This window comes from Stenella coeruleoalba (genome assembly GCF_951394435.1).
Source record: "Stenella coeruleoalba genome assembly, chromosome: 6".
NCBI lineage: Eukaryota > Metazoa > Chordata > Mammalia > Artiodactyla > Delphinidae > Stenella > Stenella coeruleoalba.
The window spans coordinates 75,591,945-75,601,170 of record NC_137151.1 but is presented as its reverse complement, the minus strand read 5'-3'; the positions used below and the strand labels follow the sequence as shown (position 1 = coordinate 75,601,170).

The 9,226-nt window shown below is 42.1% G+C and overlaps 1 pseudogene across 1 annotated transcript; it reads left to right on the top strand.

The window, feature by feature from the left end:
• Positions 1–2,169: 2,169 nt before the first annotated feature.
• On the top strand, positions 2,170–4,048 carry LOC307188098 (heat shock cognate 71 kDa protein-like; annotated as a pseudogene). Its single transcript has one exon. The product of its transcript is annotated as a heat shock cognate 71 kDa protein-like (transcript).
• Positions 4,049–9,226: the final 5,178 nt, after the last annotated feature.

Here is a 9,226-nt window from a genome sequence, read left to right as displayed (position 1 = left end):
ATTCTCTAGAATCATAACCTGGCCATGATGGGGATCAGAGCAGGCCACCCCCAATATGCCACTTGGTGTACTGATTAGTTTAAATTAAAGTTACTTAAGAAACAGCCAATGCAAGAAGGATACTCTGACCCTCCTTTGCCCCCCTGAAAGGAGAAAATAAATCTCCCATGTGAAAGGTAACTTCCCTGTACCAGGAGGTACAGAGACATCCTTATCACCAGAGATGGGGAATTCAAATCTGAGAAGGCTGTATAAACAAGCCTTGTTTCTTGCAATCCCAAACTTATTTTTCTTGTCAATTCCTCACAAATTTATTGTTTCTTGGTATAAAAGGTACCTGCTTTAGTCACTACTTTGAGTCATATACCTATAAGGCCTTTATACATAAGAAATTAATTTTTTCTCCTGTTAATATGCCTTGTGTCAATTTAATTATTAGACTAGCCAAAAGAACCAAGAAGCATAGGGGGAAATTTTCCCTTCCCCAATAGCCTCTAGATTAATACATCAAGGAAATTTCTACGTGAATTAAAAACTATGAACTTAATTCTCAAACCTTCATATGATTCTGTAATCAGAACAGCAAAGAAATATTGCTGCCTTTGGAAAATTTTTAGTGACTATACAAAATATTAACTCTAAGTCCTGGGATTACAAATTATTATTTCTCCTTTATGATATTCTATATGTTCTAAGTTCTATGGTCTAGATATTTACTAATTTTATGAAAAAGTAATTCTTATAATTTTTTGGTGAATGACTAACAGCACAAGAATCTGTCATTTCTATGTCACTTCCTTCATGGGGTTGCAAGTTCATCAAACATATTCACTCATTTGTAATTTGACACGTTTCTCAGCTAGGTTGGGAACTGACTTATTCTCACTTCATAGGCATAAAGAGTAACTTGATAATAATATATCAGGGAACCCATGGCAGAGTGGTCCTAGGAATGTTTGCCCATCATCCTCTCAGCAAACCACTGGCAAAGTTTCTAGAAATTCAATCAGTTATCAAGTTACTACCATTTATTAAGCAAGCCAAGTGGTACCGGTCTCTGGATCAGGATATCCAGGGGTAAAGAGGCCTTTTCAAACTGCAGACATAGTCCCTGCCCATCCATCCTTATCCTCCCACATCACTTAGCAGAGACACCACAGTTAAAACTACATAACCCATTTAAAGTGTTCTAGGCAGTCACAGTTCCTGATTACAAACAACAGAAACAATACTGGCTAAATTGAGCAGAAAAGGAACACATTGGAAAGCTCTTGCATAGCTCACAGAACTCATCAAAAGTGTGAAGAACCAAACTCTGAAAAGAGAACACAGCAGATTCAGACTACAGCCATGATCTGCTTGGGCCACCAACTGTAAATCCTACAATAGCTGCTTCACTGCCCTCTACCTGCTCTCCATCACAGAGGGAGAACCAAACTCTCTCAGTGTCTGAGTGCCTTCAGGAGTCTAAATGCCCTGAAGTTGTGGACAGTGGGTGAGCTGAGTTCATATGCTCACCACCTCTATGAACAGGGAGCTGGGGATTCTCCTGAAACAGGAAATGAGTTCCAGCGCTAGGCAGAATTAAAAGACAACAATGCTTGCCACACAAAGTACCATGCTGAACCAACAAATGCAGGCGTACAAACTGACAAACTGTAGCCCAGAGCCCAGGGAAAATGATGGCCTGTGATAGGATCTTCCCTCTGGGGTTGATCATCTGCTTAGAGAAGAGATGGTGAAGATGCTTGTGAAACTGTCTCAAGGAAGAATAAGGAATGACAGAAAAGAAAAAAAAAAGTAGGAAGGAATGAAGGAAATTTGAATGCCAAGAAATACAGAGAAGGAAATGTGACCAAGGATAGAATGTAAAGAGACCTGAGATGTAGGAAGAAAGATGTTGGAGGAAGGCATGTGAGGGCAAATGACCAAACAGAATGAACTACACACACACACACACACAAGTTGTAGATCCTTGCTCTCTGTAGTCATAATATTATTAGGTTAATTAATGAAGATTCTAAGATCAGAGAATTAGTACTCCTCAGGACGTATTACGTAGGCACTCAGTCATGCTTATTAATATGGGGCAGGCTCATTGAATGTGGCAGCAGCTTTCCAGATTGCCATTTTCTCCTGCAGCAGACCTGGGTCTATGCCCCAGCAACCATGCCTAAGGGACCTGCAGTTGGCATTAATCTTGGCACCACCTATTCTTGTGTGGGTGTCTTCCAGCATGGGAAGGTGGAAATAATTGCCAATGATCAGGGGAACCGAACTACCCCAAGCTATGTCGCCTTTACTGATACCGAACGATTGATCGGTGATGCTGCAAAGAACCAAGTGGCAATGAATCTCACCAACACGGTTTTTGATGTCAAACCCTCACTGGACGAAGACCTGACGATGCTGTTGTCTAGTCTGATATGAAGCATTGGCCCTTCATGGTGGTGAATGATGCAAGCAGGCCTAAGGTTCGAGTAGAATACAAGGGAGAGACAAAAAGTTTCTATCCAGAGGAGGTGTCATCCATGGTTTTGACAAAGATGAAGGAAATAGCAGAAGCCTATCTTGGGAAGACCGTTACCAATGCTGTTGTCACAGTACCCGCTTACTTTAATGATTCTCAACGTCAGGCTACCAAAGGTGCTGGAACTATTGCTGGGCTCAATGTACTTAGAATCATCAATGAGCCAACTGCTGCTGCTACTGCCTATGGCTTAGACAAAAAGGTCGGAGCAGAAAGAAACGTGCTGATCTTTGGTTTATGTGGTGACACTTTTGATGTGTCAATTCTCACTATTGAGGATGGAATCTTTGAGGTCCAATCTACAGATACCCACTTAGGTGGGGAAGACTTTGACAACGAAATGGTCAACCATTTCATTGCAGAGTTCAAGCACAAGCACAAGCAGGACATCAGTGAGAACAAGAGGGCTGTCCGTCGCCTTCATACTGCTTGTGAGCATGCTAGGTGCACTCTCTCTTCCAGCACCCAGGTCAGTACTGAGATTGATTACCTCTATGAAGGAATTGACTTCTATACCTCAATTACCCATGCCCGATTTGAAGAACTGAATGCTGAACTGTTCCGTGACACACTGGACCCTGTCGAGAAAGCCCTTCAGGATGCCAAGCTAGACAAGTCTCAGATCCATGATATTGTCCTGGTGGGTGGTTCAACCCACATCCCCAAGATTCTGAAACTTCTACAGGACTTCTTCAATGGGAAAGAACTGAATGAGAGCATCAACCCTGATGAGGCTGTTGCTTATGGTGCAGCTGTCCAGGCAGCCATTCTATCTGGAGACAAATCTGAAAATGTTCAAGACTTGCTGCTGTTGGATGTCACTCCTCTTTCCCTTGGAATTGAAACTGCTGGTGGAGTCATGACTGTCCTCATCAAGCACAACACCACCATTCCCACCAAGCAGACGCAGATGCAGACCTTCACAACCTACTCTGACAACCAGCTCAGTGTACTCATTCAGGTTTATGAAGGTGAGCGCGCCATGACCAAGGATAACAACTTGCTTGGCAAGTTTGAACTCACAGGCAAACCTCTTTCCCCCCATGGTGTTCCTCAGATTGAAGTCACTTTTGATAATGATGCCAATGGCATCCTCAATGTCTCTCCTGTGGGTAAGAGCACAGGAAAAGAGAACAAGATTACCATCACTAATGACAAGGGCCATTTGAGCCCTTGAGGGAGACATTGAACGCATGGTTCAGGAAACAGAGAAGTACAAAACTGAAGATGAGAAGCAGCGGGGTAAGGTGTCTTCGAAGAATTCTCTTGAATCCTATGCTTTCAACGTGAAAGCTACTGTTGAGGATGAGAAACTTCAAGGATAAGAACCGGACTGCAGAGAAGGAAGAATCTGAACATCAGCAGAAGGAGCTGGAAAAAGTCTGCAACCCCATCATTACCAAGTTGTACCAGAGTGCAGGAGGCATGCTAGGAGGAATGCCTGGGGGCTTCCCTGGTGGTGGAGCTCCTCCATCTGGTGGCGCCTCCTCTGGGTCCACCATTGAAGAGGTTGATTAAGTCAGCCTAGCATAGGTTTAGCATTGTTCCACAAAACACTGAAGGACCCAAATTTGTAGCAAATTCCATGGCAGTTTTAAAGTTGAGCTGCTAGAGCAAACTGGGCATTCTTGATACTTGAACATGGAATGAGCGCACAGGGAAGGGAAATAACATTGCACTTTACAAGCACTGTATTATAAGTGGAAAATACAATGTCTTAAATAAAACTGTATTTAAAATTGGCACCATAAAAAAGGGGGCAATTCATAAATATTAGTTATGTAAACATGCTACCTGTTAAATAATAACAAACTCTATTAGTTATTTGTTTTTTTATTTTTTTTATTTTTATTTTTTGGCTGCATTGGGCCTTTGTCGCTGCATGTGAGCTCTCTCTAGTTGTGGAGAGCAGGGGCCACTCCTCGCTGCGGTGCGCGGGCCTCTCACTGCAGCGGCCTCCCTCCTTGCGGAGCATGGGCTCCAGGTGCCCAGGCTTCAGTAGTTGTGGCACGCGGGCCCAGCAGCTGTGGCTTGCGGGCTCCAGAGCGCAGGCTCAGCGGTTGTGGAGCACGGGCCCAGCTACTCCACGGCACGTGGGATCCTCCCGGATCAGGGCTCGAACCCGTGTCCCCTGCACTGGCAGGCGGATTCCCAACCACTGCACCACCAAAGAAGCCCTAGTTATTTGTTATTAAAGGATCAGGATAACCTCCTTTACCTAAAGTCAACTATTTAAAGATATGAATCACCTCTACAGAAATACCTTCAGGGAACAACTAGATTAGTGTCTGATTGAAAAACTAGCCAAGTGGACACATAAAACTCACCATCACCGACATGCGGTGAATAAAAAAATAAAAAAGCCTTAACAGAGCTGAAATAACAAGTCAGCAAGTTTGAACACTGAGGCCTCTGCAGAGTGGCAAGGGTGACTCTAGGAGCAAAGGAGTGTTTTCTAGATACACAATGTAATTTTAAGAAAGGCAGATCTACCTTGGGATTGGTTTTAAAAAGAGAGTTGCATTTGAGAATTTCATATACTATATCTCTGGTGAGGTATTAACAAGAACAACAGAAGCAGACAGCACTGACTAGCTTCTCATTACGCTGTGCCCTGTGCTAAGCATAACCTCATTTAGTCTCACAACCCCTGTGGGTTAAGATCACTAGTGCTTCCTTTTACCACTGAGGAAACCAAAGCATAGAGGGGCCAACTCTTGTCTAGTAAACTAACATGTGTTGAATACCTGTGACGTGGTAGACACATCGCTGGGGCTTTGCATTACTCTGTGTTTAGTAACCAGAAAGGAATGGATTCAAATACAGGTTTTTCCACTCAAAGCCCATACTTGTTCCACCGCTTGGTAGAATATCAACAATCACTTTTCACTCAGCAGGCTCCTAACAGACAAGAGGAAGAATTAATACCAAGTGATGATGGGAGGGCAAGGGTATTGCTTATTTGTAACTGGCCAGACAAGAGAGAGGGCAGGTCACTGTGTCAGCTTTCAGGTTACCAAAAATAAACAGAGAATTAAGAAGTGAGCAGTGTGGCTGGCCCCTGAGTAGGGATTTGTATAATGAGCATAATGTGTGTCTGTGTGTGCGCCAGCATGCGAGCGTGCATATACACACAGTATCGCTTAAGTGAACAATAGGCATCCTCTCACACTACTGCTTTACTAGATAGAATTTAAGTACAGTACAGTATAGTGGTCCCACTTACCTGCAGGGGATACATTCCAAGACCCCCAGTGGATGCCTGAAACAGCAGATAGCACCCAACCATATTTTACTGTGTATTTTCCTATACATACCTATGATCAAGTTTATTTATAAATTAGGCACAGTAAGAGATTAACAACAATAACTAATAATAAAATAGAAAAATACATAATATACTGTAATAAAAGTTGCGTGAATGTGGTCTCTCTCTCAAAATATTTGAGTGTACAAATTTAAGGCTATTTCCATCTTAACTAAGTACTCATCATGCACTGTGGCTATAACTTTTGCATTTTGAGGTGTGACAGCAAAACTGGCATGAATTTCTCTTCCCTTCTTCACAATTTCATGGATAGAAGATTCTTTTTTATTTTAATTTTATTTATTTATTTTTGGCCGTGTCAGGTCTTAGTTGTGGCATGTGGGACCTTTGTTGAGGCATGCGGGATCCTTCTTTGAGACGCTCAGGCTTCTCTCTAGTTCTGGCATGCAGGTTTTCTCTTCTCTAGTTGTGGCATGCAGGATCCAGGGCGCGTGAGCTCTGTAGTTTATGGCACACGGGCTCTAGTTGAGGCACACGAGCTCAGTAGTTGTGGCACGCAGGCTTAGTTGCTCCACGGCATGTGGGATCTTAGTCCCCTGACCAGGGATCGAATCTGCGTCCCCTGCATATTAAAGCAGATTCTTTACCACTGGACCACCAGGGAAGTCCCAAGAAAATTCATTCTTACAGCAGATCTTAGCAACCTCCGCAAACAATTTATTCTTCTTTCCTTATTAAGGTTAGAACTTGCACCTTTTCACTTAGAGGAAGCACTTTACTATGGCTTCTCCTCGGCTTATTTGAATTGCCAGCATCACTACTCTTGAGGCCATTATTTTGTAAAATAATGATGACTTGAACACAAGTACTTGGATACCAAAAATAAGTGGAGAACTAAGGAGTATGCAGTGTATCCCCTGAGGAGGATTTGTGTGACAGTCCATCCGATAACCAAGATGGCTACTAAGTGACCAACAGGCAGGATATACTGGATAAAGGGGTGATTCTTGTCTGGGTGGGATGGATAAGGACAGTGCGAGATATCATCACACTACTAAGAACAGCACACAATTTAAAACTTACGAATCATTTATTTCTGGTACTTTCCATTCAATATTTTCAGACCTTGGTTGACCAAACCTGGTAACTGAAACTGCAGAAAGAGAAACCACAAATAAGAGGGGACTACAATAGCTAATACATGACAGAGGAGTGATAATAACAATAATAATAGAGGAATAATTTTTAACTGTAATGTCAAAACACATAGGTTTTCCATATTCTTTCATGGAATGTACCACATGTATTGTTACTAATAATAAAGTGCTAAAACTTAATTGAATAATTTAGTTTTCTTCTTAAATCAGAGGAGATACAAAGTTATACCTATAATATGGCTCTCTCTGGGTTTGGTCAGAGTTTAGTCAGAAAAACAGAGCCCCTGCAATTATTCTAGGAATAAAGGATTCAATATAGAAATTAAGGTTTATACAAATGTGGCACGAACTGGACAGTTGTAGGCACTGGAACAAAGAAACAATCACTAGTGATTTCAAAGCCCTGGAATGGCTGGGAAAGTTGGGCTTGTGGTCAGTCCAAGAATATGTCGCGTCTGGCCACCTGGCCTGCAAAGCGGGAGCTGGTGGGAAAGTCTCTGATGCTGCTTCATCTGGTGGCTTCCCAGGATAATGGTTTTCTCTTTCCTTTCTCCCTTTGCCTCCCAAACCTTCCACAAGTACATTTCTTCAGCAAGCTAGCCTGAAACCAGACAGGAAAGGGGATCTGGGAAACAAGTCCTCAGTGTCGGAAGGGAGTAGTGGTGATGCTGAGTCAACACCCCACTGGGGTTATGATATCTACTTTCTTAAGAGGAAGAGAAAGTGTGAGGTTAAAGCTAAGACACCAAGAATTGCATACAAGGGGGTATCACCTGTATGAATGTGTCCTTAACAATAAAGGAAAAATAAAAAGTTTGAGACATCTGTGATGAGATGTGTGCCTGAGTGGCCTCTGACTACTGAAGGCTGCTGTAGAGCCAATTGAAATATAGCTGGATCATCTCTTTCTATAGAGTGAGGTCACTTTTTTAGTTTTAATTTTTTCATGCTGGACACCACAGAGGGAGAAAAGGAAGGTGATCAAATCAATCTATACGTCTTCTGACGTCATCAACCTCAGGAGAAAAATAAGAATGAGCCATCATATCATCACCTGTAGAAGACTCTATCCCAAGAGCCTCACCTGCATAAATTCCCCTTGTGACACTGATGCTGAATAGGCAACGTTGCTTTTCTACCACTGCTCTGATGGGACACTGAAAACCTGGGCAATTTAGCTCACTTATAAAACTAGCACCATAAAGAAAATCGTTTAAAAGTAGCACTAAAAATTCAGGGTATAGTCCCTTACACAGATGAAAACTTACGACCTTTTATTTATTTTTATCTTTTTTACATCTTTATTGGAGTATAATTGCTTTACAATGGTGTGTTAGTTTCTGCTTTATAACAAAGTGAATCAGTTATACATATACATATGTTCCCATATCTCTTCCCTCTTGCGTCTCCCTCCCTCCCACCCTCCCTATCCCACCCCTCTAGGTGGTCATAAAGCACTGAGCTGATCTCCCTGTGCTATGTGGCTGCTTCCCACTAGCTACCTATTTTACGTTTGGTAGTGTATATATGTCCATGCCACTCTCTCACTTTGTCACAGCTTACCCTTACCCTTCCCCATATCCTCAAGTCCATTCTCTAGTAGGTGTGTGTCTTTATTCCTGTCTTACCCCTAGGTTCTTCATGACATTTTTTTTTCTTAAATCCCATATATATGTGTTAGCATATGGTATTTGTCTTTCTCTTTCTGACTTACTTCACTCTGTGTGACAGACTCTAGGTCCATCCACCTCATTACAAATAGCTCAATTTCATTTCTTTTTATGGCTGAGTAATATTCCATTGTATATATGTGCCACATCTTCTTTGTCCATTCATCCGATGATGGACACTTAGGTTGTTTCCATGTCCTGGCTATTGTAAATAGAGCTGCAATGAACATTTTGGTACATGACTCTTTTTGAATTATGGTTTTCTCAGGGTATATGCCCAGTAGTGGGATTGCTGGGTCGTATGGTAGTTCTATTTGTAGTTTTTTAAGGAACCTTCATACTGTTCTCCATAGTGGCTGTACCAATTCACATTCCCACCAGCAGTGCAAGAGTGTTCCCTTTTCTCCACACCCTCTCCAGCATTTATTGTTTAGAGATTTTTTGATGATGGCCATTCTGACTGGTGTGAGATGATATCTCATTGTAGTTTTGATTTGCATTTCTCTAATGATTAATGATGTTGAGCATTCTTTCATGTGTTTGTTGGCAGACTGTATATCTTCTTTGGAGAAATGTCTATTTAGGTCTTCTGCCCATTTTT